Genomic DNA, 12,412 nt, shown 5'->3' with positions numbered 1-12,412 from the left:
TGGTTTGATTCTTTGATCAGGCTCAATATCGCATTTGCTTCTTCAGTTCAAAACCCGAGTGTCGTAGCTCTGTGGTCAGTCAAATGTTCAAATGTGTCGTATGACATAACTGCGCTCCTCCACTCAAAAAGAATAACTGCCCTATTCTCACTGCCCATATTATATGTGCGTTCTGGACATATCGCATTGCTTCATAATGGGAGTTAAAGGAAATATATTAATTGATACCCTTTTATTTTGGTGCATCTAGTCCACCGCAATAAAACAGCCAAATCCAACAACCAATATTAGCTATCCAACCCAAAACCTCTTTCCCATTTCAGCATAGCCCCTGAAAACACCCTACCCCAAGTTGTCCATCCCATTGTCCTGAAGAGGGCACTTGGCTCCCTTTGCGGCCCTACAAACATGTTTACCAGCCCCGGTATCCTCCTCTGGAATCCCCCCTTGAAGTTTTTAAAAGTATGCATGCTACCTTTTGTCTTGAGAACTTGTGGAGGTGTCCAGAAGGAGGCCAACGGGATCCAGCAGCTCGCAACGTTGCGCAACAGTCCTTGTTGCAGTCACACTCTATCAAAGTAAAGGAAAAACAACTAAGAGGCTTTGAAAGGAATGGACAAAACAGGTCCCATTTATCAGACCTACAAACAAACAAACAGACAACATCCCATTGTGCCCAACCAACGTGGCCAACCCAACCTGCCCTCCAACTCACCTACCCGTATAATATCTCTGCGGTCCGACCTCATCCTGTAGATCCTGCACATGTCCAAACAATGAGCTTTTGTACCCCAACTAAGTTCTTTCTATATTTATAGTTACTTACAAGTAGTCGTGTGATGTTCTCTCTTCAGGTCGGTGGCCCCCGTTTGACAAATTCTTTTGTCCACCTCCTCAGGTGAGGGGCGTTGTGCCGCCACCTCCTGGCACTCTTCTGCTGGGGAATAATGTTCCATTGTGACAACTGGTATGGACCAGCTGGATCCAAAGATGGTGGCTGAGTGGCATTCATCTAGTGCACTTGAGAACGTCTCAAAGCGCTGTCTCAGCAATCTTTACTGCGCATGCCCCGCTAGAGGACTCTCCAGTGCAAGCATTTCCTGAAGTCTATAGATGGGTATTACCCTACCAAATGTCCACTGGGATTTAAAAGAAAATAGGCTGAGGTGTGTGGCAGTTCCAGGCAGAGCAGAGCTGTCCACGTCGTTGTGCTGCAGGAAGTAGCATTTCTTTCACACCATACCGCGGAGCGGTGTAGCGGAGCTGTGTGGCTGAGGTGTGTGGCAGTTCCAGGCAGAGCAGAGCTGTCCACGTCGTTGTGCTGCAGGAAGTAGCATTTCTTTCACACCATACCGCGGAGCGGTGTAGCGGAGCTGTGTGGCTGAGGTGTGTGGCAGTCTGCCGCAGTCCGCTGCAAACGCGCAGTAAACGCACTCCAATGGAACCGGAGGTGCGTCCAGCAAACGCCGACACGGAGGGGAGGAGAAGGCAAAAAACTATGACGGCATCCATCGCACCCATTGAGCCAGGCGGTGCAACACGTAGGAGAAGTAAGTCAGCCTCCCTACTGAAAGGACTGGGGGGGGGTGCATTCCATCAGGGGCTACCTTTCCCCCAATGCTAATCAGACCCTGTTTGGCGCTAAAACTGCGACATTACAATCGCAGGGGGAGAGGGGAGAGAAGGACATATGCATCCCACTCATCCCATCTGAGTCACTGGGTTCGGTAAATACTGCAAATTTAATTCTACCAGCCCTACGCGATCAGACTCACCTCCCGGCAACTTGCCAGCCCAATGACCTGCAGCCCTCGAGTGCGCGGGAGCAGGGAATGGGAGGGCAACAGGCAACAGGGCAAAGGCATTCAGAACTATCACAGGGACTGGGACAGGGTCAGGAGCCTGGGGTTGAACGAACTGACATTTTTTTACACACAGACTCAAACCAAAAAGATGTCCCGTGCCCCAGAGTGAGAGGGGTAATGTCAACCAACTCAGCAACCATATCAGACAAGATATTGGGTTCAACTAACACTATGCGTATCCAAGCAATGTTCCACGAGGACGAACAAAGAACTAATAACAACCTCAAGCTGGGGGATAATGCCAGTGTTACCATCTGTGACTTCACCGAGATAGAAATCGAACAAAAAGGACTGCCAAATGCTCATAACATAGAGAAGATTTCGGAATCAGACAAAGAGGACGTTGAGAGTAATATCCCAACGGACGAGGAGTCGGAGGGCTCCAATAAAGAAACTGACGCGGAACAGGAAAAATTACTAGGAGGAACGGCGAAAACTAAAGAGAGACCTAAAGTGAACACCACTTCTAACCCAGGTCTCCAAAATCAAAAAAAAAGGGGAGATGAGAAACCAGCTAAGCTGACCCAACAGGGGCAACTGACACCAAGGAAAGAGCTCAAAAAACCAGGACGACGGCCACGAGGCCGCTATAATCCACCTTCGTCCCATCTACTAAAAGTTTTTCTTACTCAGCAACCTAAAAGAAAACCGAGTATAGAGACCGAGATCTCGGATGCAGAAATGCTTGAAATCGTGGCTGATTCTCAGCCCGCTCAAAAACAAAGAAGAACGGAACCAGATATAGGGCCGACAGACAAGAACGGGCTTGTGGAACAATCTCAACCTCACAGGGCTCCGTCAGTAAGAAAAGCACCCGGTCCGGACCTTGAAAACCTAACTGAAACAATCATCCCGAAGAATCAAGCAAGGACTACTAGTGTCCCAAACATAATTAGTTTGGACAGTACACGATCTATAAGTCCTCCGAGGAAAAGACCCGCAAGCATTGAAGAGACAATAATCCAAGAAGAAGGACAGGATGAGGAGGTCAGGGAAGTGAAATCTCCAAATAAGCCAATGGACGTAACACTGTTAGATCCCCAAAATAAAGAAGCTGGATGGGCCTGGACTAAGCCCCAACTAACAAAGATCCAAGAAAAGGACCATCCAAACGTCAAACAAGCGCGGCAGGGTTTTGATAGCAAAATCTATGAGAATGAGAGGGCGTCTTTTAGAAAAGGAGGAACTCCAGATAGACCGCTGGGGGCCACTGGGTCAAGTCCCGCACTGGAACTCCGAACATCGCCAAAAAGATCGGAAAAATTGCTCACCCCCCCAAAAAAGAGACGCCTTAGTGAAATTGCAGCCTCACTACAAAAGGACTCGCCCAATAAGAAGCCGGATATGATTGCGACTATGTCAGCCATGACCGTAGTTCTAGCAGCTTTCTGCAAACTATACGAAGCAATTAAGGAAAATGTACAAAACAATACGGCAATTTTATCGAATGTGATGGACAAACTTACCCTCATAGAGACTCGCCTCTTGCCAATAAATCAAAAAATACCTAATCTGGATAACACCTTTGATTCTAAACGGAACACGAGATCACCATTAAGCGAGCCCGCATGTACCCTGTTCACAAAAAAGGGAACAAACCCAGGGATTTCACAGGAAGTTGAGAACCAAAAAATACATTGGGAAAAAAAAATTGAAGCCCTGGAAAGAAAGATCGAAAAGCTTGGAATGCTAAATAAACACCTTGAGACTCCACTATCGAATACTGCTACCGTGTTGGGTGAAAGGTGAGATCTCCATAAAAACCATGAACCCATCATGTTGCTCTTAAATCCAAAAAACCAGAAACAAGGGCCCAATGGGGCTAAACCAACAAAACCGCAGTTACCTGAAAAAGAGCTGAGAAATATGAAATCTAATTCACAAAAGCAAACTCCGACTGCGATGGAAATGATCACCGAATGGTCGATAAAGAGCCCCACGAAACCACAACAAGAGACCAAAACCCGAGAAACCACAACGGGCTCCCCAAGATCACCGAAAACAATGGAAGAGTTCCTACAATGTGCAGAGGTAATGAACATCTCCACCTATTCTGAGGATGGTTCAAATATAATATCGGACTCACCTATAAAAGAGGTCCAAATAAAGAAACGAACAAGCAAGGCTGATACCACTTCCCGCATTGTGAAAGCGACGGATGGGGGTCCCAACAAAAGGGAGACCAGAGCATCCTCCGAGAACCTGGACCAAAGAGCAAATGAACCAATGACATATAGTCAGGCGCTCAGATTAAGAACCAGCCCACAGACATCGAGAAAGAGAAAAGAGGAGACGCAGAGAACTCCTAATCGACAAACCGATTGGGAAGAAATTAATGTCTGGGAAAACATTTCAACAAAACCAAATAAGATAATTCGAGTCTTTAAACTGGAACAAATTCGACCAGATAGATACTCACTCATCTTAAATAGATCGACAATATTACAAATCATAAAGAAAGTTAAAAGGTTGAAAAGAATTACTTTGGATGATCTGATATTAGTGGAACCCTATCACAGGGAAAAAAAAGCAAAAGCCTTTATTCACCTAAAAGCAGAGATCGTTGCATATATCAACGAATCAGCATATCAAGATCTGCACCAAATGGGGTTTCACTTGTGGGAAATAAAAAGTAGCTCATACAGCCGAGACATCGAGGAGGACAAGAGACAAACACGAAACAGCCAGTACCCCCTCAGATCCCGATTTGAAAATCGAAATTGGGGCCAGAAAACTCCCCGCTCGCAAAACTCTCGAGCATATCTTGAGCATCGAAGACTTCTAGACAGAGATCGAAGAGACCAATCGCCAATCAAAGAAAGAACAAGGACTCACCTAACAGGTTATAAGAACATAAAAGATAAAACGGGGCACTCCGGACAACCACAAAAAAGGTTAAAAGAACAAGAAACTCCCACCCCTCCGCGAATCAACCACAACAAGAAAGCCTCGGGGGAGGACAGACACACCCTTCAATCCTCCACAGAAAAAGGAGAGCCAGAATCGCAAAGAATGGGACCGTGGAACTGGATCTCATCAAGATGGACAAAAAAACAAGTAAAATAGCAATCATCGAAGGTGGGGGTCCGTGAAAACAACAGATACAACACTCGACCACCCCACAGCGACCTCTTTTTCTCTTGCCTCTTGGAATACGAGAGGCCATATGCATTTGACAATGGCAGGAGACGTCAATTTAAATCAATTTGACATACTATGTTTACAAGAAACGTGGCTCTCAATACAACCAAGTCTGGATGGGTTCTCGGTCGCAATCTCTCCGGCAGTAAAAGGCCTACTCGGCCGACCGTCATCAGGATTGTTAACTGCCATAAAATCTAGCTCGGGTCTAACAGAACCCAAAATCTGGAAACAATCTTACGAAACACTGGTAACGCTGACTTCCCACACCCAGAGAAAGGCCAAGATGGAAAATGTTTTCCAAAAGACTGTAGCAATACTCAACTGCTACTGGAATCCACAAAGAATGTCCATCAAAACTTTCTGCGATAATATGACTATGGTGATCGATCACCTATATGCAGAATTTGAAAAAATTGAAATCATAATCTGTGGCGACTTTAATGCTAAATGCATTCAAGTAACGAAGGATCGAGCTTGCTCTAAATTGCAGCGACAGTGGGAAGACGCCGCCTCTAAAAGAGGAAAGGCATGGAATAAGGTCATGACATCGCGACACATTCAAAACGTGGCAACGCTTTTTCCCTCCCAAAATAATATTCCAACATGGGAACGCATGGGCTCCAAAGCAACATTAGACCACATTTTTGTGTCGTCTGGCCTCATTCAAGATTTAAAAAGCTTCCAAGTCCAGAAAACTGTGAATAGTGACCACAATTTATTGAGATCTGACTGGGTCGTTCCCCATATTAAACCTAAAACATACGACTGGGAGACAGAAGTAAACATACAACAAACGCGACTCAGACTGACTGAACGCGATATTGACAAAATTAAAAGTTCTTGGGAGTTAAATCACAACAAAATCGGCAATAAAGATACTGAGGAAAGACCTAATTACTTGCCGCTATTACTTCCCTTTCACAAGAAAAGTTCAAACGGAACAAATAACATGCACACCTATAATAAAGAGCTGGTACAAAAAAGACAGATTGTCCGCAGATTACTAAGATGTGCGAAGAAAACAAACAATACAGAAGACTGGACTAGTTGGCAACTGGAAGCAAAAAAGTATAAAACCTGGCTTAAACAGAACAGGGCCAGTCGCTATCAAAATGACGCCGAACAGATGATGTCCGCACTACAATCAAAAAAATCTAGTCAACTCTGGTCATTGATAAAAGACAACAACTGTGCCAAGAGTTCCACTTTTACAAATGCAGTCCCAGAGGAAACCTGGATTCAATACTATACGACCCAATTCAAAAGCCCCCCAGATAACTCGAATGGGGTTACACCATTCCCAGACACTGTTTGGGTCGACCTATCAAATCCGGAAGACATCGAAACGGCCATTAGAAAACTAAAAACCTCCAGAGCCCCAGGTCCCGATGGTCTGACCAATGTAGACTTAAAGATCTCCCCCCCTAAATGGGCAGCGGTAATCAGCAACATCTTTGACATTTGTGGCCGAACGAAGAAGATCCCAGAATCCTGGCAAAGAACCGTCATTGTTCCAATTTACAAAAAAGGACCAAGGCAGGACCCGGCTAGCTACAGACCAATAGCGTTGCTAGATATCCTGAGCAAATTATATGCCACTCGCCTTTTGGCCCACTTTCGGATCTGGGAGAAAAACAGCGAGGCCAATGACCACTTCCAAACGGGCTTTCAGAAACATGGTTCCACGACCATCAACCTTTTCACTTTGAACATCTTGAAAGCCAAAGTGAAAGAAGGAGCACCCACAGTCTACCTGGCTTTCGTGGACCTCTCGAAAGCCTTTGACAAGATCGACAGATCTAGGCTATGGGCAAAGCTGCAAAGCTGGAAATGCCCGATGAAAATATTGGAGCCCATTATGGCACTTAACACGGATATAAAGATGAGAGTAAGACTCAATCAACAGGGTGATCTGTCAGAAGAAATACCTGTGAAAAGAGGAGTGAAGCAGGGCTGCCCGTTCGCGCCAGCGCTGTTTATCGCCTTTTTAGGCGACTATCAGCACTCTGAAACAAAGATCCGAGCGTTCCCTCCAAAAATTGGGAAAGTCAAGATCCCTCGTCTACTGTACGCAGACGATATTACTATCATCGATCAAACCAAAGTGGGTCTCCAACGCAAACTAACCTACAAAACTACATGGAGGACAACTTGTTAGAAATAAATAAATCCAAAACAAAAATCTTGGTATTGGAGAAACTGAAGGCAAAGGGAACTTCTAAGCCCAACATCTATCTGGACAATGAACATATCGAAGTGGTCACCAACTTTAAATACTTGGGGACACAACTGGACACTTCTAAAACAGACCTTAGTCTTCAAACTCAACTGTGGGCAAAAGTAAAATCCCTAACGGCTCAAATAAGGGCGATCGACCGTAAGTTCGGAAAGTTCTCCTTGCTACCAGCCATCCTGTTCTATAAAACGAAAGTAGTTCCATCCCTGACGTATGGAGCAGAAGCTTCGTTATATCTTCCTCCGAAAATCTGGACCAAATTTGAAGGATATGTGTGGAAAACGTTGCTGGGTCTCCCCAAGTCTACTGCAATAGCTGCCATCAGAAGGGAGCTAGGACTGGTTTCTTTAACATCCTCGGTAAACCAAAGTGCGATGCGCTTATATAGAAAAATCATCTCTGCGGACACTTTACCGATTTTGAACATCATTCACGCAGAAACTTCCACCGGCAACTGTTTCGCACTAAAAAACTGGGTTAACAGGAGACTAGAAGATCTTGAAATGATCAAATGTTCCCCGACGGAGCTAGAGGAAAACCCAGACCGTATCAAAACTAAAATGGAAGACATGGATTGGATTACCACAATAGAGCAGGCAACTAACAACAAACTATTGAGTCATCTACCACCCTCTTTCAACAAGCTGAAAAAACCCCTAAATTACTGTGCAAAATTTCCGGAAAAAAAACTGAGAAACGTGATTATGAGAGCCCGCTTTAACCTGCTACCAACCAGAGAGATATTGGCGCTCAGAAATCAGGGTTCTGTAACACTCTGTCGTCTCTGTAAAAACCCAAATACAACTGAAACACTAAAACATCTGATAATGGATTGCATCGCCATTAATGACATAAGAAATGTCTATCTACTCCCTTTGTCTGAGAGACTATGGTTTTTGCAGAAAAACGACATATGGAATAGACTAATTTCCGGGGAGAGTACCAAATGGTCTCAGGCACTGTCTAAACTGATCGATTTAGTCTTTACAAAAATCATGCAGACTAATGCCAATGAGTTCGTGGAAACCACCTCCTCATTGGCCTCAACAATGGCGGAATGACAAAAAGGAAGTCGTCTCTTTTGCCTTTTCTTCTCTCTTCTCTCCTTCTGCTGATCCCTGAAGAGTTTTGTCCTGGTCGGATCTGCTACTATTTTCGTTGACAAAACTCAGTTTTAACTGTGTAAAGTTCAATAAAAAAAAATTAAAAAAAAATTAAACCCTCCAGCTCATACAATGATACTTTGATTCAATGCCCAGGGTGATCATTCATGATGGATCACACTTCACCCCTCCCGACATCATCATGTACCCACAATTCAAAACAGCATATATCATATAGCATCTTCACTGCACTACCACGTCACTGATCCCTCCTCCCTCATGGGGCTGGTAACTTCAACAGGGATCAGCCAGTCGCTAAGATTATCGAGGTTCTCCAACAGGGGCCAGTCACTTGTAAAGTTCTTGGGTTCTCCAACAGGCTTCCACCACCCACTGAGGTTCTCAGGTTATCCCGTGGGAAACTGCCACATCTTAAGGTTCTCGAGATATCCCGTGGGAAGCAGCCACACCTTAAGGTTCTCCGGTGTACCTACACAGTGCTGCTGCCTGATATAGTTCTTGGGGTTCCCCACAGGGCGCATCCACCAGTAAGGACCCCAGGTTCTCCTACAGTGTTCAGCTACCTACTTACACTTTTGTTTTTTTTTCACAGGATGCTGCTGACTACTTAAGTTCTCCAGCTCTACCACAGAGTGTTTCCTAAAGTGCTCACGTTTGGAGAGTCTCCCTGTTAGGCCAGTCCCTCCTCCATGACTGTCTCCTTCCTCCAAATCTGCACAATGCCCCACAGGAGGGAAGGGTAGTGGTGCTCCATGTGCTCCTCACGTTACCTGCCAGTACACCGCCCAGTTCCCCCAGCTAGTGGGGTGCCTGTAATAAAGGCACTAGGTGCCTCAATGCCTCTTGAAGTAATTCAGTGGTTCCTTCCCCATGAGTGGCTCTGTTTGGGGCACCACCCGCAACCACTTGTTTTCCACCATCAGCATTGGAGGCCTGTTGCTGCCCAGAACTGCAGGTGGCACCGATGGGGCTGGTCTTGTATAGGGTTTTGGCACAAAGTGCCAAATGCTGCAGCTGTGCTGTTCCCTGGCCCTTGAAAGTGTTAGGGCCCTCTTCCTCCTCACAAACACCAAAGGGGACGGTTGTCGCAGCCACGTCTCTAGTGAGAACTGCACAGGTAGAGGACTTTACCTGAAATATTTGCTTGTTTCATCAGCGAATGTGGTTCCTCATTGCCATCATACCTGGGGCGCAGCCCTTGCCCCTACACTTCTGCCCCAGCTTCACCCTCTTCGTACAGCCCCCCTCCATGCAGAGGTTTCTCTTCTCTGATGATTGGGGAAAATAGTCCCACACCAGGAACCATGTGGTCTGTGCAGGGGGCCGGAGGTCTCATGGGCTCTTCCTGTGCCTGGCCCCTACCCCATTGCATTTGCAAGAAAAGTCTCCTCCGCCACTCCTATAATGGTACTCCTCCCCCTAAGGGAGGTACACTACCTGCTGCGGATCCTCCCCAAGCTGGACCTCCCACTGAGCCTTCCTCTGATGGACCCCCCCCTCCTCCTCAACAGAACCCTTACCGTGCTGAATGGGAGCCACTTCATCCTCAATGCCCCTCACTCCAACAGAAACCACCCCATACTTGCCTTCCAGGAAGCTTGCTGCAGTCGCCCAACTCTCCCACATGGGGAACATACCCTCTTGCTCCTCCGCTAGTCAAGCCACCATGGGGACGGGATTTGCAGCAGAGTCCCTGCGGTTCCTCTGCACCCCCTATGAGGATGTCCACAAGAGTCCCTGCTCATATTGCCTCAGTGCTCCTAGTCAGGGCCTCCCCCAATGGCCCCTCTTCCTCCCCCACTCCTACTGAGGCTGCCCCCAAGACCTCAGCCTTCCCCAGCAACACAGTGGATTGGCAATACTGCATGGTCCTGGCCCAGGAACCCATGCTCATAGCAGGACAAGGGTCCCGCATCTTCATCCATCATGGAGGAATCCTTCTTCTCCAGCGAGGAGAAATGCAGGTCCTCCTCTCAACTTTCTTTCCCTTTTCTTCCTAGTATTGCTAGTTATGAGAACCAACAGTGGCAACTGGCAAAGCTTGCAACAGTGTGTGAGCACAGTGCAAAACCCACAAAGTGTATAACACCTAACCAGCCCAGAGAATCAAAGCACAACCCCAATATAACAAATACACAAATACTAATAACTGCTGCCATGTACTAATACAAATGCTATATGGCCAACCAACAGAGAAACACATGGGACGATGACACAACAATCTCCAAGTGTGGGCCTGCCCTATTTACACCTCCCCTCACAGCAAAACCCACAAACGAACAGGAAGTGATTTGGCTCTTATGAGAGGGTTGAACTTCCTTTCAGAGATTCTAGGGATATGATTGGCTGAACACACTCAGTTAAAAAACATGTGCTTCAACCACAGAGCCCAAGCTCGTGATTGGACACCATATCATTACGGAAGAGCCAGATGTGTGCCTCAGGTTAGCACCAGGGACCGTCTACACTATAAACCCATCCCATGTTGTGGTAGGTCAAACATAGGAGACGGACATGAATAAATGGTTTGAGGGTCTTTATTAAGGGAAAAGAGACCTGAACGTTCTAGATGTCTATCTTAACAGGTCTCTTACTACACAGAAAATAACAAATGGTGCTTGTCAGTATGTCTCACATACATTCTGTCCTTTGTCCCAAAATCTATTCTAACGTGTGCTTGCCCTACCAATACATAGTATAACGTGGCCTAAGTTGCATAAGAATTGCTATATGTTTGGCTTTGGGTGGCTAGTTTTCTCAACAGCATCCACCTCTGTTTATTTTCCAGCGCCTTCAGGCCTTGACCTGTTGGTTGATTTGAAAAATATGTTATTTAACTCCTGGGAAAGGTTACTAGGAACCCCTGTTCGAACCAGTGTTTCTCCACCTTGGAGTAGTTGCTGATTTGCACTCTGTTGTCCTCAACAAACACAATAAGAGTCTGGGTTATCCTGAGCAAATCTCCTGCTACTCGTGTTGTTTTGAGCTTGATTTCAGATATCTGACACTTGAGGCCACCTGTCTCCTGTTTTGTATTTACCCCCTTTTCGGGTAATATGACTGGCCGCTCATCGCCTGCTTGTTGGCCTCTCAGTTCATCAGTGCTGCGATTTACCTTCACCCCTTAGTGGGATAGTCTCAGTCTGCACCCCTTGTGGGTTTCTCAGTTCAGTTTGCCCCTCTCTCTGCATTTTCCCGCTTTCAGGCCTTTGTGGCTCTCTCATTTCAGTATCCCCCTCTCGCAAGTTCAGTCGTAGCCTTTCATGGTTTTCTTAATTTGATTTTCTCCTCTCTGGGGATATTCTCAGTTTCAGCCATTCATGTTTTTCTTCTGTGCCTCTCCACCCTCCACCTGCTCCGTCTCTCCAGCCGCATACCTGTGTCCTGGCGGTGGTGCATGCTGGAGAGTGCAGTGTGTTCAGGCACTGCGGACCCGCTGCCCCAGCTTTCCTCACAGTTGGGCCTTTCGCCTCGGTTCCCCCTGTTACCTTGGGGCAGGACTACAGCGTCAGGGTTGTTCTGTGGTGACTGGTTTTGCTGTCGGGGAGGTGGTTTTTGACTCTCGCCCTGCTTCACGGAATCTTCTGCGTTCCACGGGCTCTGCACCCACCAGGCTTTCAATATTGTCCTGCCGCTGTACTGGAAAGGGAGGGGACTCCTCCTCTGCGCTCCAGCACAGACAGCTGGCCTTTCCCTACTGGCTTACTCACGCCTCTCTCTTAGAGGTGTTGAGTGTTTTCAGTTCCTCACTGGTGATGGAATGAGATACCATTGGTTCTCGGCTGGAGCTGGGGGTGTCAACAACAAAACAGAGTCAGAAACCAAGCCAAACCCATTAAAAGTGCCAAGCACATCATACCATTGCTAGTTGCCATATACCCTATGAGTGCTTTGGAGTCAGTAGAGGTGGATTGCCATCTCTACTTGGGGCTGCCTTGTCCCCTAAGGGGGAAGGGGTGGCCCCCAGTGAGATACCACTTTCTCTGTCCCTAGGGAGTGTTTTGCGTGGCGGGCTTGCCTCCAAAGTGGTGTATCCCCCCCTG

At 46.7% G+C, this 12,412-nt stretch overlaps 1 protein-coding gene across 3 annotated transcripts in view; it reads left to right on the top strand.

Annotated features, from left to right (window-relative positions):
• LOC138498116 (uncharacterized) overlaps nucleotides 1-12,412 on the top strand; it is a 389,950-nt gene that overhangs the window by 156,078 nt on the left and 221,460 nt on the right. The window lies entirely within an intron of this gene.

This window comes from Ambystoma mexicanum, chromosome 5q (genome assembly GCF_040938575.1).
Source record: "Ambystoma mexicanum isolate Mex_15411 chromosome 5q, UKY_AmexF1_1, whole genome shotgun sequence".
Taxonomy (NCBI): Eukaryota; Metazoa; Chordata; class Amphibia; order Caudata; family Ambystomatidae; genus Ambystoma; species Ambystoma mexicanum.
Note: the sequence above shows the minus strand (reverse complement) of the source record. Positions and strands in the feature narration are given on the sequence as shown.